Raw genomic sequence first — 13,256 nt, forward strand, 5'->3', positions numbered from 1 at the left:
ACAAATCTCTGACATCACTCTCACTGAAAGAAGAGATTATGTTCTTTCTCCTTTTTTTTCTTCCTCTGGAATCTAGACAGGCTTATGGCTCAACCGAAACTAACCAAGTGCGGCAGAAGTAGCACTGTGTGACTTCCCAGTGAAGGTAACAAAGGGCCACGCACTTTCCGTCTTGTTTGCTAAGTTCTTCCCTTGTGGGGCCTAGAGTTGCCATTCAAGCAGTTCAACCCCCCTGAGGCTGCCCTATTGTGCAGAAGCCCAGGCCACATGGAAGAGAAGCTACAACCAACAGCTCCATCTGAGGACCCAACCAATGGCTGCTGTGAGCTGCTAGATGTGAGTGCAGATGCTTCCAGATGATTCCAGATTCCAGTCACCATGTCCTCCTGAGCCATCACTAACTCCCAGCCAATGCCTTAGACATGATAGGCCAGAGACACACTGTTCCCTCTGGGCCCTGCCTGGATTTTGACTCACAGAATGTATAAACATGGCGGGGGGGGGGGGGGGGATTGTTTAATAAGCCATAGGGTAGATTTGCACACATCAATAGTAACTGAAACATAAGCATTTCAAAATCTGTCTGAAATCATTCTATATTATAGAACACAAATACACTGATTTGAACTTCTCTGTCTGCCAAATGAGGATGATAGTTTCTCTAAGACTGAAGGAATAAAACCATGCAATCTACCAATCCCTATGCCTGCATGCAATAATAGGTTCCTGCTTTTAAAAATAATCAAAACAAAAATAATTTTTGTTTTTGTTAGTGGCTCTGAAATAGCAATTTAGAAAGAATACTAAAAGTAAAATAATTTTATCTTATCATGTGGGTATTTCTCACCCCGCCTCCCCCCCTACCGGCCCCCAAAGCCTAACTTCTCACAACAAAATGACACTGGTACCAGAGAAATTATTTGCATTCTGGGTGGAGATCTGATTAAATGGGGAGCGCCTGGGTGGCTCAGTCGGTTAAGCGTCCAACTGCGGTTCAGGTCATGATCTCTAGGTCTGTGGGTTCGAGCCTCACGTCGGGCTCTGTGCTGACAGCTCAGAGCCTGGAGCCTGCTTCGGAGTCTGTGTCTCCCTCTCTCTCTGCTCTCTTCCCCCACTCATGCTCTCTCTCTGCCTCAAAAATAAATAACCATTAAAAACATTTTTTTGAAAAAAAAAGAAGAATCTGATTAAATGAAGACATTACACAAAAGCAGCATTCTAGGAACCTTAGTGACAGAACGAAACATGATATTTTTATCCTTTAATCAAACTGTAACTGGGATTTGTAGGTTTTTCAGATAATTGAAAAAGTCCGTTAACGCCGGGAATCACAAAACATCGGCTACCTTGGTCACCTTATTGTTTTAACTAAACACATCCACACCACCCCCTATAAATATATAAAGTACATTTATCGTCTTTTTCTCCTGGGTCAAGGCCTTTTCTTTAGGTGTGGGCTCCCTAATTGGAGTTCATATTGCCTTCCTTGCCTTCAACCATACCTGTGCAATACTGGCTATGATTTTTACTTCGATTTCTTTAGAGAGGGAAGAGAACTTTAATGGAGCTCGAGAATCAACTGAGTGCAGACTCCTTTTGTATTCTTGCAGCCTAATTAAATAGACATTTTAAAAGTCACTCATCACTTATTAATTCTGTTGGAAGGATTTATTTTAGTTTTGTACACCCATTCTCTTTATGCACTTCTTATTATACAGATAGTTTATACCTGTAAATTAGTCATGGAAGCTTCCTTAAATTCCTTATATCTTTTTTTTTTATGTTTATTTATTTTTGAGAGAGAGAGAGACAGAGTGCAAGTGGAGGGAGGGGCATAGAGAGAGGGAGACATAGAATCCGAAGCAGGCTCCAGGCTCTGAGCTGTCAGCACAGAGCTTGACTGGGGGCTCAAACTCACAAACTGTGAGATCATGACCTGAGCTGAAGTCGGACGCTCAACCAACTGAGCCACCCAGGCACCCCTCACGTTCCTCATATCATTGTAAGTGTATTATAGTCAAATTCTACTTTCAGCTTAGAGAAGGGACTTTCAGGGTCCCCCCAACCACTTCGGTGTTGAGACTAACTCATCAAGATTCTCTATTCCACTCCATTTTGGAAGATGGAAAGTTGAATTGAGAGCTCACCTCCATTCTGGATTCACTTCCCACCTCTAGTGCCTCATCAGAAACGTATAACAAAGTGGATCTCTTTATGTGTGTTGGAGACCTTCCCCTGAAGAGGAAGTCACCAGAACAAATGAAACTTGGGGGGTGGAGGGGCTTAAGTTTATTTATTTTGAGGGAAAGAGAGAGCAGGAGCAGGGGAAGGGCAGAAAGAGCAGGAGAGAGAGGGAGAGAGAGAATCCCAAGCAGGCTCCGCACCGTCGGCACAGAGCCTGATGTGGCTCCAACCCACGAACCATGACATCATGACCTGAGACACAACCAGGAGTTGGCCGCTTAACCGACTGAGCCACCCAGGTGTCTGGACACCCCTCTTTAAGTCTCCCTACCCTGCTTTCAATACCCATTTCCCCCGGTGCTGCTCATTCTGTTAGACTCTGAAAGGAAACGGACACTTTCTGGGGAGCTGACAGAGAGGAAGCTCTTTCTCTTTGTCTCTCGCAGACACTGGGCTGATGGAGGCTTTTCACAGTGTGGGGCAGCATCCTGAGCGGGGGCTCTCCAACACAGGTGCACACTTTGACTTCATCTTCCTGCCGGCTCACAACCAGCTGGCCGCAACCTCTGCTTTGGCCTGTGTCTGCCCCTTCTCAGCCAGATGACCATTTTCAGGTGCTTTTCCAGCATGTAGAAATCTGTTTGGATGCATGAGAACATGCTCTTCGGTGTTGCGTAAAAGGTTAACTAACTTGTTGGAAATCCGGTTCTCAACTGCAGGGGTTACAATGACTCTGAGAATGGGATCCTTAACCATTGCAGAATCATGGCCAAGAAGGTGTTTGTCCTCTCAACGAACATTTGATCACCTCCTCTAGTGCAATGGCTGCTCCAGGTCCTGGAGAGAGAGGAGTGAGCAAATCAGGCAAAAATTTCTGTCCCCGTTGGAGACTACATTTTACTGAAGCAGGGAGAGAGATGATACATAATACAGTATATAAAATATAAAACATATGAAAACATGATAAATACTAATGAAGAAAGAAATCAGGAGGTACAGGAAATGGGGAGGGGCAGGTTTGAAATAACAGATATGGAAACCAGGGAAGTCCTCACGATAAGGTGACATTCTAGAAAATACCCAAAGAAAGCAAAAGACCAGGCCATGTCTCGTGGAGGCATGTCCCAGGTGAAGGGCACAGCAAATACAATAACCTTGAGATGACACGTTCAAGGAGCAGCCAACAGGCCACTGGGTTGGAATGAACTGTTCTTCCATAGTTGCTGATTTTCACATTTTCTCTGCATAGTGGAGAAGGCTTGACATCTGACCTAACAGTTCTGTATACTTGCTGGATTATCATTAACTCCAGGGAGCATTTGGAAAATCTAGGTGCTTGAATCCCCATCCAAGCTATGCCAGTTGAATGGGTCTGGGGTGATGGCCAGGCATTTGTTTTTGTAGATAGTTTCTCATATAGTTTAGATGAACTGCAGGTCTGGGGATCACTTATCTAGAGCCAATCCATCATGATTTCCACTTTCACCTTGGCTCCAGCATCTGTGGGTCCCCTCTTCAGGGCAATAAAACATTGAGGCCAATATGATTAGTGTTGGATTCTGTGGTTTTATCAGCGGGGAAAAGGCATAAGGCACGGTGATGACAGGCTAATGTTTTTGTGTCTTACGGTCCGGAATTGCAACGCCGTGTGGGGTTTACAGTGATTTCCAATTCTACTATCAATTTGTGCTGTGCTCTGCTTTCCTTCCCTGAGACCTGGCCTTTGTCTTTCGCAAGTTCTGGTTGCTCTATTCCGTGTCTCCCTGCATTCAAGGAAGGATTAAATAAGCTAAGTGTGGGTAGATAGGGATATAAATAGAATTCACCAGGAACTAGAATACAAGTTGAAATAATCTGCTTCTTGTGTTTTGCTGTTCTCTGCCTTGCGTCCCATCATTTCTGCAAAGTAGAAAACATGGCCACCCCCAACTCTTAAGTTTTATACCTGAGAACTTCTGCCATGAGAGAGGGTCTGATTTCTGTTCTCTGAGTCTCAAGTCTAGTAGATTCCCAGGAAGGAGACTCAGTGGCCTGTTCCTGGTCTGATGCCTCCTATTGAGTGGTTGGAACATGGCCAGTGTCAGGTAAGAACACGGTGTCTCTTCTGGTAGCCATCCGTGATGACAGATAACAGTTCCCAGAAGAAAGATGGGGTGTGGTGCATATGAATACTTCTTTAGATGGTCCCTCCAGACCTGATATTTGCCTTGGAACTTTTCTTTTGAAATTGATTTAGAACGAGGCAATGCAAAACCAAAGTCCTTAAACTTGGATAAATGTGCCTACTAGATCTAATTCCCTATTACCTCTCTGCAAGTTCATCACTGGACGTCCTTCCTGTACTTATGCCACTCTGGCCACACTGGTATCCCCAAGCAAGGTCTTTGAACTTGTTGTTACCACTGGTTGGAAAAGTCCTGCCGCAGAAATCTGCGTGGCTCACCTCCCTCACCTCCTTCTTTCCCTGTACACTGTACTTAAAATTGTTCTCACCCACCCCAGAGCTCTCAGGGCTCTCCAGTCATTTTATTCGTAGAACTCATTACTATATGACATACTACGTCTTACGAATTTATTGTCTCTTTCATTTGCTACAATATCAGCTCCATAAAACCAGGGATTTTTGTCTGCCTTGTTTACTGCCATATCCCCAGCACCTGGAACAGTGCCTGGCACATAATAGGCACTCAATAAATAGTGAGTGATGGGGTGCCTGAGTGACTCAGTCGGTTAAGCATCTGACTCCTGATTTACGCTCAGGTCACGATCTCACAATTTTGTGAGTTCAAGCCCGGCATTGGGGTCTGTGCTGCCTCCTTAAAATTCTCCCTCTGTCTCTGCCCCTAGCCGTCTCGTGCTTCGACTATCTCTCTTAAAATAAATAAATAAACTTAAAAAAGAACAGTCGAGTTCATGTATGTTTTCTTGGACATCCATAGTTATTCTTCAGCCATACTTTTCTATGACTGTCCATGACTAGGAACCCCCAAGTAGGGAGCATCACCTGAGCCTCCTTTGGGTTGGATCCGGTGATGATTCCAGAAAACAGAGAAGCAGGAAGGCTGGTGTTGGCAAAGCAGCTGCTGAGCTGGGAAGGGGCAGGCATCTGTATTACTCAAACACAGCCGCCTCCCCGGGGAGAAGGCAACCCTGAGGCTCTGCAGGTCTTTTCAATATCTTGGATTAAATGAACTGTGAAATATTTGTTTTATTAGTAGAGCTTGGGTTTGTTTCTAAGGCCCTAAATTGTGTCTGTTCTGGGCAGCCGATATGTAGCACAGTGGAGCGTGTGCAATGTTTAGAGAACTCACAGGAACTTCTTTCGTCATTTGGGGCCCGTTTCCAGGGACCCCTCTCATTTCTCCCTCCACTCTCCCTCCACGACCAGTAATCGCCTTGTTGGTACAAAGCACTGGGGAAAGAAGAGGTCACTGTCGGTAAAGGAATGTGGAGAGGAGTGGCCTCACGTAGCACTAAGTCAGAGGAGCTTAGGAAATTCTTTTGCCTGAATGGCTGCAGTCCATAGAATTTCAGACTGGGGCGAGTGCATTAAATGAGGTCAGGATTGGGGGTTCTGGAAGAGTCAGTTCCTAAAACTAATAGGAATTAGAGAACTTTTATAGGACCTGAAAGAAAAGCCCCTCATGTGTCCAGATGTGCTGAATACAGTTTCGGAGCGTTTCCTGCCAAGTGTGTTGCTCTTAAATTGCATTTTCCACCTGTGTCTAGGAAAGCTGAGGGTCTCTGAGGTTGATGAGGGAAGCCCTACTTTCCGAGTGGGGAATGATAAAGCCCAAATCCATGATGAGTTTCCATGGTGAATGGAGTGGGAGCCTTCGGACTCTCAACCGTGAATAGTAAGCTTACTTCTCTCTGTAACAGATTAGTCATTAATTTTTTGTTTGTATGTGTGTACATATATGTGTGTGTTTGTGAATGGATGTGTACATATGCATGGAGGTACATGTACAGGCATGTGTATGCGAACATATGCGTGCAGTTGTGAGTGCGTTAAATGCATGGGAGAAGTTTGGGAATATATCCTCTCCTGATGGTTAAGTGTTTAACTCTGGGAAGGGAAGAAAGAATGGGGCAGGGTGAAACAAAGGTGGCGGTGGGGTTTCATTTTTAACTTTATACCATTCTAAAATTTCTACATCCTTTTTGCTACCAAGATGTATCCATGCATTACTTGTGTAGTTTTTAAAAATTGCAAAAATTATCATTGACAAACGATAGTTTGAATGATGTAATTAACCAAAGATAAATTGACTGATGTTTCCTGTTCTGCTCCGACTCCATTTCCTGCCCATTCCAAATGACCACAGTGGTAGTGGCTTGGAGAAGGAAGTCTAATCACATCATGTAGGAATCGTTGTTTCTCTAATGCCACTGACCTGTTTTCCTCATAGATGCTATTTTTTCATGTTGTCCATTATACCTAGACAGCATCCTTCTGTAGTCCTTACGGTCTTCAACTACCAAATTTTGTGCATCCTTTAAGGCTTGATTAAATCACCTGCGTAAAGCTTTTTCCCATTTGTTCACCATCCATCTTATCCATCCATCCATCCATCCATCCATCCATCCATCATTTAGTAAATGCCTACTGAATGCCAAACATTGTGTAAAACTTCAGGTACTATAGGTATCATTCTTGTCTTCTTGAAGATAACCTTATAAAGAGAAGACACAGAAAATATATAATTGAGCAAACAAAGGAGTATAGAATATAAAATTTAAAATTGTAATGAATGGTAACTAGAAAATAAACATAGTGCCTTGATGGAGAATGGTGAAACAATATCCAAATTAAATAGAGGGGGGTCAGAGATGTTATTTATTCTAAGACATAAAAATAAAAAGAATGAGGGGTGCCCGGCTGGCTCAGTCAGTGGACTGTGCAACTCTTGATCTTGGGGTTGTGAGTTCGAGCCCTACACTGGGGGTAGACATTACTTAAAAATAAAATCTGAGTAAGAAAAAAGAAAATAAGAGTCATGTTGAAGGATGATAGAGGGGAAGTACAGGGATGTTTTCACACAGGAACAATCTATATGATCTATTCTGCTTCTGAAATCCTTCTATAGGATCCTTTCACTGTATTTATCATGTGTATATTCATATTCTTTTCAAACTTTTTTGGGGGGGTGGCTTTCAGTTGCCTGTCATGTGGTAGGGACTCAACAAACTGAATCAAGCTTCTGTGGCTTCCATAGAATGAAGAAGAAATCCCTTCGTATTATCTCAAAGACATCTTATATTTCACCGATAGCCTCACTGGAGAGTCTCTAAAGACACAGAGATTATTTTCAAAATGATCTTTAGAACTGAACATTAAAATGGTTTTACTTTTCCGAGTTGCTTCTCTGCTAGATCTTTAACTCTGAACCAGGAAAGATCATCAGCATCTACAAATCTGATTTGATACTTTGTCAAACTTCATTTAAAATCATTTAAATTTCTCTTAATAGGAAGCACTTTCTTCCTTTTGTGTTCCCTTGGGACTGTGGTTTGTGTTTGTTTGTTTCGAGAAAAGAGAAAGTACACTTTTGGTTGATCAGAGATTCTTTTCTTTAATGTAGTATATGACGTATAGACTACATCCAGCCTCTCATCACCTTCCCATGTCTCTAAATTGAGTTGGTGCTACTTTACCAACCTAATGAGTTGTCAGTCATTTTGATTTTTCCCTGGGGAACGGCCTTGAGGCATGGAAGTGTTTTATTTTCTAAGCCAGAAACCAGAAAAGGTTTTTGCTTTCTCATTCTCTCAAGGATAGCATATTCAAGACAAGGCGCTAGAAAGAACAGCTCCAATTCTGAAACATATGACGGTCAGAATAAATTGAAAATACCTTGACATCTCTAGGAAGTCATAGGATCTTAGAAATTATATCACTCCCCTACCCAATGCTGGAATTTGTTTACAACAGCCCTTTATGGGAGCACCTGGGTGGCTCAGTCAGTTGAGCGTCTGACTTCGGCTCAGGCCATGATCGCGCAGCTCGTGAGTTTGAGCCCCACATCAGGCTCGCTGCTGTCAGCACAGATTCTGTCCCCCTCTCTCTGCCCCTGCCCCACTTGTGCTCTCTCCCTCTCAAAAATAAATAAAACATTAAAAACAACAACAACAAAACAAAAAACAGACCTGGGGTGCCTGAGCGGCTCAGTTGGTTAAGTGTCTGACTTTGGCTCAGGTCATGATCTCACCGTCCATGGGTTCGAGCCCTGCATCAGGCTCTGTGCTGACAGTTCAGAGCCTGGAGCCTGCTTTGGATTCTGTGTCTCCCTTTTTCTGCCCTACCTCACTCATGCTCTGTCTCTTTCTTTCTCTCCCAAAAATAAATAAACATTTAAAAAAATTATAAAAAAACCCAGCCCTTTATGACCATGTCTTACTTATCCTTGAATGTTTCTCTTGATGAAGAAACTTGATGCCTTCTAAGAAAAACCATTCGAATTTTTAGTTATCTCTGGTTATTAGACATTGCTTCTTCATGCCAGTTTTATCCCATAATTTTCAAGGAGACAAAATCTACATTTCTAACATCTCTCCAGTAATCCTAAGTGTGCTCACTGAAAGAGTAAAGAAGATGTCTGATCTATCCATGGCCTATAAGACCACCAAACTGGTCTTTGAATCAGAAGATACAAGTTTCGGCCCCACAAATTAGTTGATCTTGGGCACGTTTTTAATTTCTGTCTCAATTCCCTCCTCTCTAAAACACAGATAGCACCTCCCTCACCAAGTAATTGTGAAGGTTAAATAGGAAACGTTTGTGAAAATGCCCAACATCCCTAACCCATAGTAGGTGCTCAGTAAATTTATTTGTTCTATTTTCTCTTCTCGTTAATTACATGTCTGATGGCTGAGGACACATGTATAGATAAGAAATGCATTTGGCTACAAGTATGTGACAGAAAACTCAGGTGACATTGGTTTTATCATAAAGACATTTATTATTTAATAGGAAGCTCAATGATATACAGCCTTAGGCTAGGTCTGGTGGCTCACTGATCTCATCAAGGCCCCAGGCTCTCTCTCTCTGCTCAGTATACTATTCTTTGCATTATTGGTGCTTTTTTGCATACTTTATGCCCTATAGCCCTAAGATGGCTGCCATAGCCCCCGCCATCATGAATGAATTCAAAGCAGGAAGAAACAGAGAGGAGTGGAATCTAGAACTCTCTTTTCACTCCCTTTCCTTTTCTCAGGAAGGAAAATAATGTTCCCTGAAGTCCTTCTGCAGACTTTTGCTTATCTTTCATTGGGCAGACTGGGTGAAATGGCCAGCCCTCACACAAGGTGAGATGGGAAGGCAGTGTAGGCAACAGGAAGGAGGTTGGGAGCTATGCATTAGCCAATGAACCACAAATGCTGCTGGAGCAAGCATTCATATCCCCCCAGAATCACCAGTCCTGCAGGCTTATCACTCCCTGGGGCCTCAGCAGCCCTGAAAATGACATGATTTGCATACCCCTTGCCCTGTTGGTCTCCTTGCTTGGGTTAATCATGGTCAGAACCAGGTAATGACGGTACCCATTGGGGCTCAATGAAGGAGCAGAGTCATTACGAGTATTATGGACTGCTAAAGAGAATTCATTGGGGGATTAGATCTTACAAAATGTGGAAGGAGCTGGAGAAGTAAGGTCCAGAAACAGTTGTTGTAGGATCAAACAAAAGTAGCCAACCACCTCTCCTGAGTCATGGGCACCAGGGGACGAGTCATAACCTGCAAGGACATCCAAGGAAACCAGGCATGTCCCGTTCTCAGAAAAGAGGCACAAAAGGGATCTGGTAAAAAAAAATAACATTTGCTGGAAAGCTGTTGTCTCTGTGTCCAGCAGTGAGCCAGGGTCACCGTTGGTCAGTCAGGCCTGTGGTCAGGAGGAAAAGCTATGCGCAGGGGGGAGCTAGGACAGGCAAGAGACCCTCGACACCTCTTTTTCTGTCTCTTACTTCATCCAACCACGATGAATCTTGGAGTGATTTGAATGAGTTCAGTGTAGCTTGTTCAAACTCAGGATACACCACGTGTGGGGAAAGAGAATGGAGCTGGAAACCAGAATGGGCTTTGGCCATTGTGAGGTTTTCATTGCAGCAAGAAGCACTTTTAGGCACAGCAGGTTCTCTGAGGGTGTATCAGACAATGGAAATAGGACCTAGACCAAAGGTAAAAAAAAACACAGGGTTAGCGTGGGATATGAACATAGGCTTATACAAATCCTGTAGAGGAAGAGTGTGAGTAGAGAGAAGGAAGAGAATGGAATATTGAAACACACACTGGATCCCCGATCATGTTGCTACATGAGCGCCTCACAACTCCACTATTAAGTTTTGTTTCACTTCTGTTTCAAAACCCCACGACAGCCGCTTTTCCTTAAGTGAATTTTTCCTTTGGAATGAAATCTTTTATCTTTGCCTTGACTTGTATATCAGTAAATGTTCAGCAGTATGTTAACTGTTATCTTCTGTGTACTAAAACACAAGATTGTTTAGTATAATTAAATCATGGGATGTCTTCTCTGCCCATCTTAGCACTGATATTCTTTTCATCTAGGTGATAAAAGCCAGACATACATTAATCCACATCAAATTGTCTCATGATAACTTGAAAAATTACGAGAGAATGTTATCTAATCGTGAAAATAAGTTAAATTCCTCCTTTCCTATAAATAAGAGGGGCTTTTTGGTTTTTTTGTTTTTCCTATTTACAAAGCAGGCAGAAGATCAGTGAGTAGGGTCATTTTTCTCTTCCATTATGGAACACATATGATATATTTATTGTTTCTAAGAGTTGTTCCTTAGGGCTGATTTGTCAAAAGGACAGCCTGACCTATGTCTTCCCTACACAGCCAGCTGAACATCAAACAAATGTCTCCTTCATTCCAAAGACACCACTCTATTCTATTTAGGTAGAAGATGATGCTGGCTTCAGTTTGCAGCAGGAAATTGCTTGACTGGAGTACCTTCTGATGGCAAGCTCATTTCACAGACGTTTGTAGAGAAGGTAAGTTTTGATGCCGGTGCTAGTTAAAGCAATAGTCCAAACTGATTTCCAATTATTCTTGTCCAAATGGGAATATTCAAGGACTGGGATTTCCTTATAAAAATTGTAACTCTAGAAAAGTCACATTAAAAAAAAAACAACACAACATGACTTAAGGCTATCTACAAAAGCCAGCGCTGTAAATTCCATATTGCTCTGGACTTGGGGAAATAAGCAGATGGAATATATTGGAAGGGTGGAGGGCACAGATGTCTTCTTGGCTTGTGTTCAGAGTCAAAGAAGAAGCCCGTTTTGTAGCTGAGTCTGGGATAGGAAAGATCCAGATACATGAGGTCTAAAAAAACAAGTGCACAAGGTTTAATGAACTATTTTTCAAACAATTAATACAATATTTAAGCAACAACTTATCGTTTGGGAATGTGCTCTTCCAATTGATTCAAACATGTGTTTTGTGTGGGAAAAGCTTTTCAATGGTAGTTGAGCTACATAAGGTGTCCTTAGACCTACTAACAGTTGCCCAAAGAAAATTCACCCTCTTGACACTCCAAGCCCTTTGTTCATTACAAACATTGTGTCCATGATGTTCAGCAAACTGGGAATGGATGTCGACTGTGTTGACCTTTCCTTTAAAAGTCAAAAATTAAAATCAGCTGCTATTCTCTGTTTAGGGGCTATATTCTTAAAGGAGAAGCCATGGAAAATAATTGACTTCCATTGTTTAGATTGTGTTTAAAATTGATGCATAATTATTGTAGAGAATGCAAGAAAATACAGACAAGAAGAAAAAGTTCCAATCATCAGAAATTCTACCAGTAAACAAAACTAACGTTTTATTTTTATTGTTTTCAGAATTGACATTTGAAAACAAACTTTCCAATTACATATGGAATCATTGTGTCTTCCTTTTCATATTGCTGCTGGTTTCTTCCAGAGGTTGTTGCTTGTCAATAAATACAGACATAAATTGCCAAGGGTAATGAATGCTTATATTGTATCCAACCTATAATTTATCTGACCTATCCACCATTTGTAGACACTGTGATTGTGTCTATCTATCTATCCAGCTATCTGTCATCTATTTTCAATAGCATAGCAATGACTATTCACATAGCTCTCTGTGTGCTTATCTGATTATTTCCTTGGGTTGAGTTCTCAGAAGTAGAATCTCAGAAGTAGAATGGGTCTGCATACGTTATTACACTTTTTTAAATTTATTTATTTATTTTTTTCAACGTTTATTTATTTTTGGGACAGAGAGAGACAGAGCATGAACGGGGGGAGGGGCAGAGAGAGAGGGAGACACAGAATCGGAAACAGGCTCCAGGCTCTGAGCCATCAGCCCAGAGCCTGACGTGGGGCTCGAACTCACGGACCGCGAGATCGTGACCTGGCTGAAGTCGGACGCTTAACCGACTGCGCCACCCAGGCGCCCCCGTTATTACACGTTTGATAGGTATTGCCAAATTGCCTGCCAAAATCGCATACCCATTTTACTCCATTCACCGGAGTATGAGAGTGTCCTTTCTCCATATGCTCCCAAACCCTGGGTAATATCAATCTAATTCCTCTTTGCCAAGCTGAAAGGCTAAAACACCACGGCATCAATATTCATTCTTATTTTTGCATTTAAGATTATTACTGAGTTTGCACACACTGAGTTTGTTGAACATTAATTAGACTTTTGCACAGAACTTTATACATTTTCAGACATGGGGGTGCCTGGGTGGTTTCATCGGTTATGTGTCCAACTTCGGCTCAGGTCATGATCTTGCGGTTCATGGGTTCCAGCCCTGCATCAGGCTCTGTGCTGACAGCTCAGAGCCTGGATCCTGCTTCAGATTCTGGGTGTCCCTCTCTCTCTGCCCCTCCCCCACTCATGCCATCTCTCTCTGTCTCTCAAAATGAATAAATGTTAAAAAGGTTTTTAATTAAAAAAATGTTCAGACTATGAACATCATTTATTGTGTTTAAAGCAATTATATTTAATGTAGCCTAGAAGTTGGTATTTAGCCCTGCCAGGGATCAGTTGCTACTTCTCTCCAGACATGACTATAAAACA

The 13,256-nt window shown here is 42.4% G+C and overlaps 1 long non-coding RNA gene across 1 annotated transcript in view; it reads left to right on the top strand.

Moving 5' to 3' along the window:
• Window positions 1–12,027, top strand: part of LOC113595209 (uncharacterized) — a 93,842-nt gene extending 81,815 nt beyond the window's left edge. Inside the window, exon 4 of the long non-coding RNA XR_003415690.2 lies at window positions 11,103–12,027. This is a non-coding gene — a long non-coding RNA (uncharacterized LOC113595209). The remainder of the gene's footprint in view (window positions 1–11,102) is intronic.
• The last annotated feature ends 1,229 nt before the right edge of the window (window positions 12,028–13,256 follow it).

Source organism: Acinonyx jubatus, chromosome E2 (genome assembly GCF_027475565.1).
Source record: "Acinonyx jubatus isolate Ajub_Pintada_27869175 chromosome E2, VMU_Ajub_asm_v1.0, whole genome shotgun sequence".
Lineage (NCBI taxonomy): Eukaryota > Metazoa > Chordata > Mammalia > Carnivora > Felidae > Acinonyx > Acinonyx jubatus.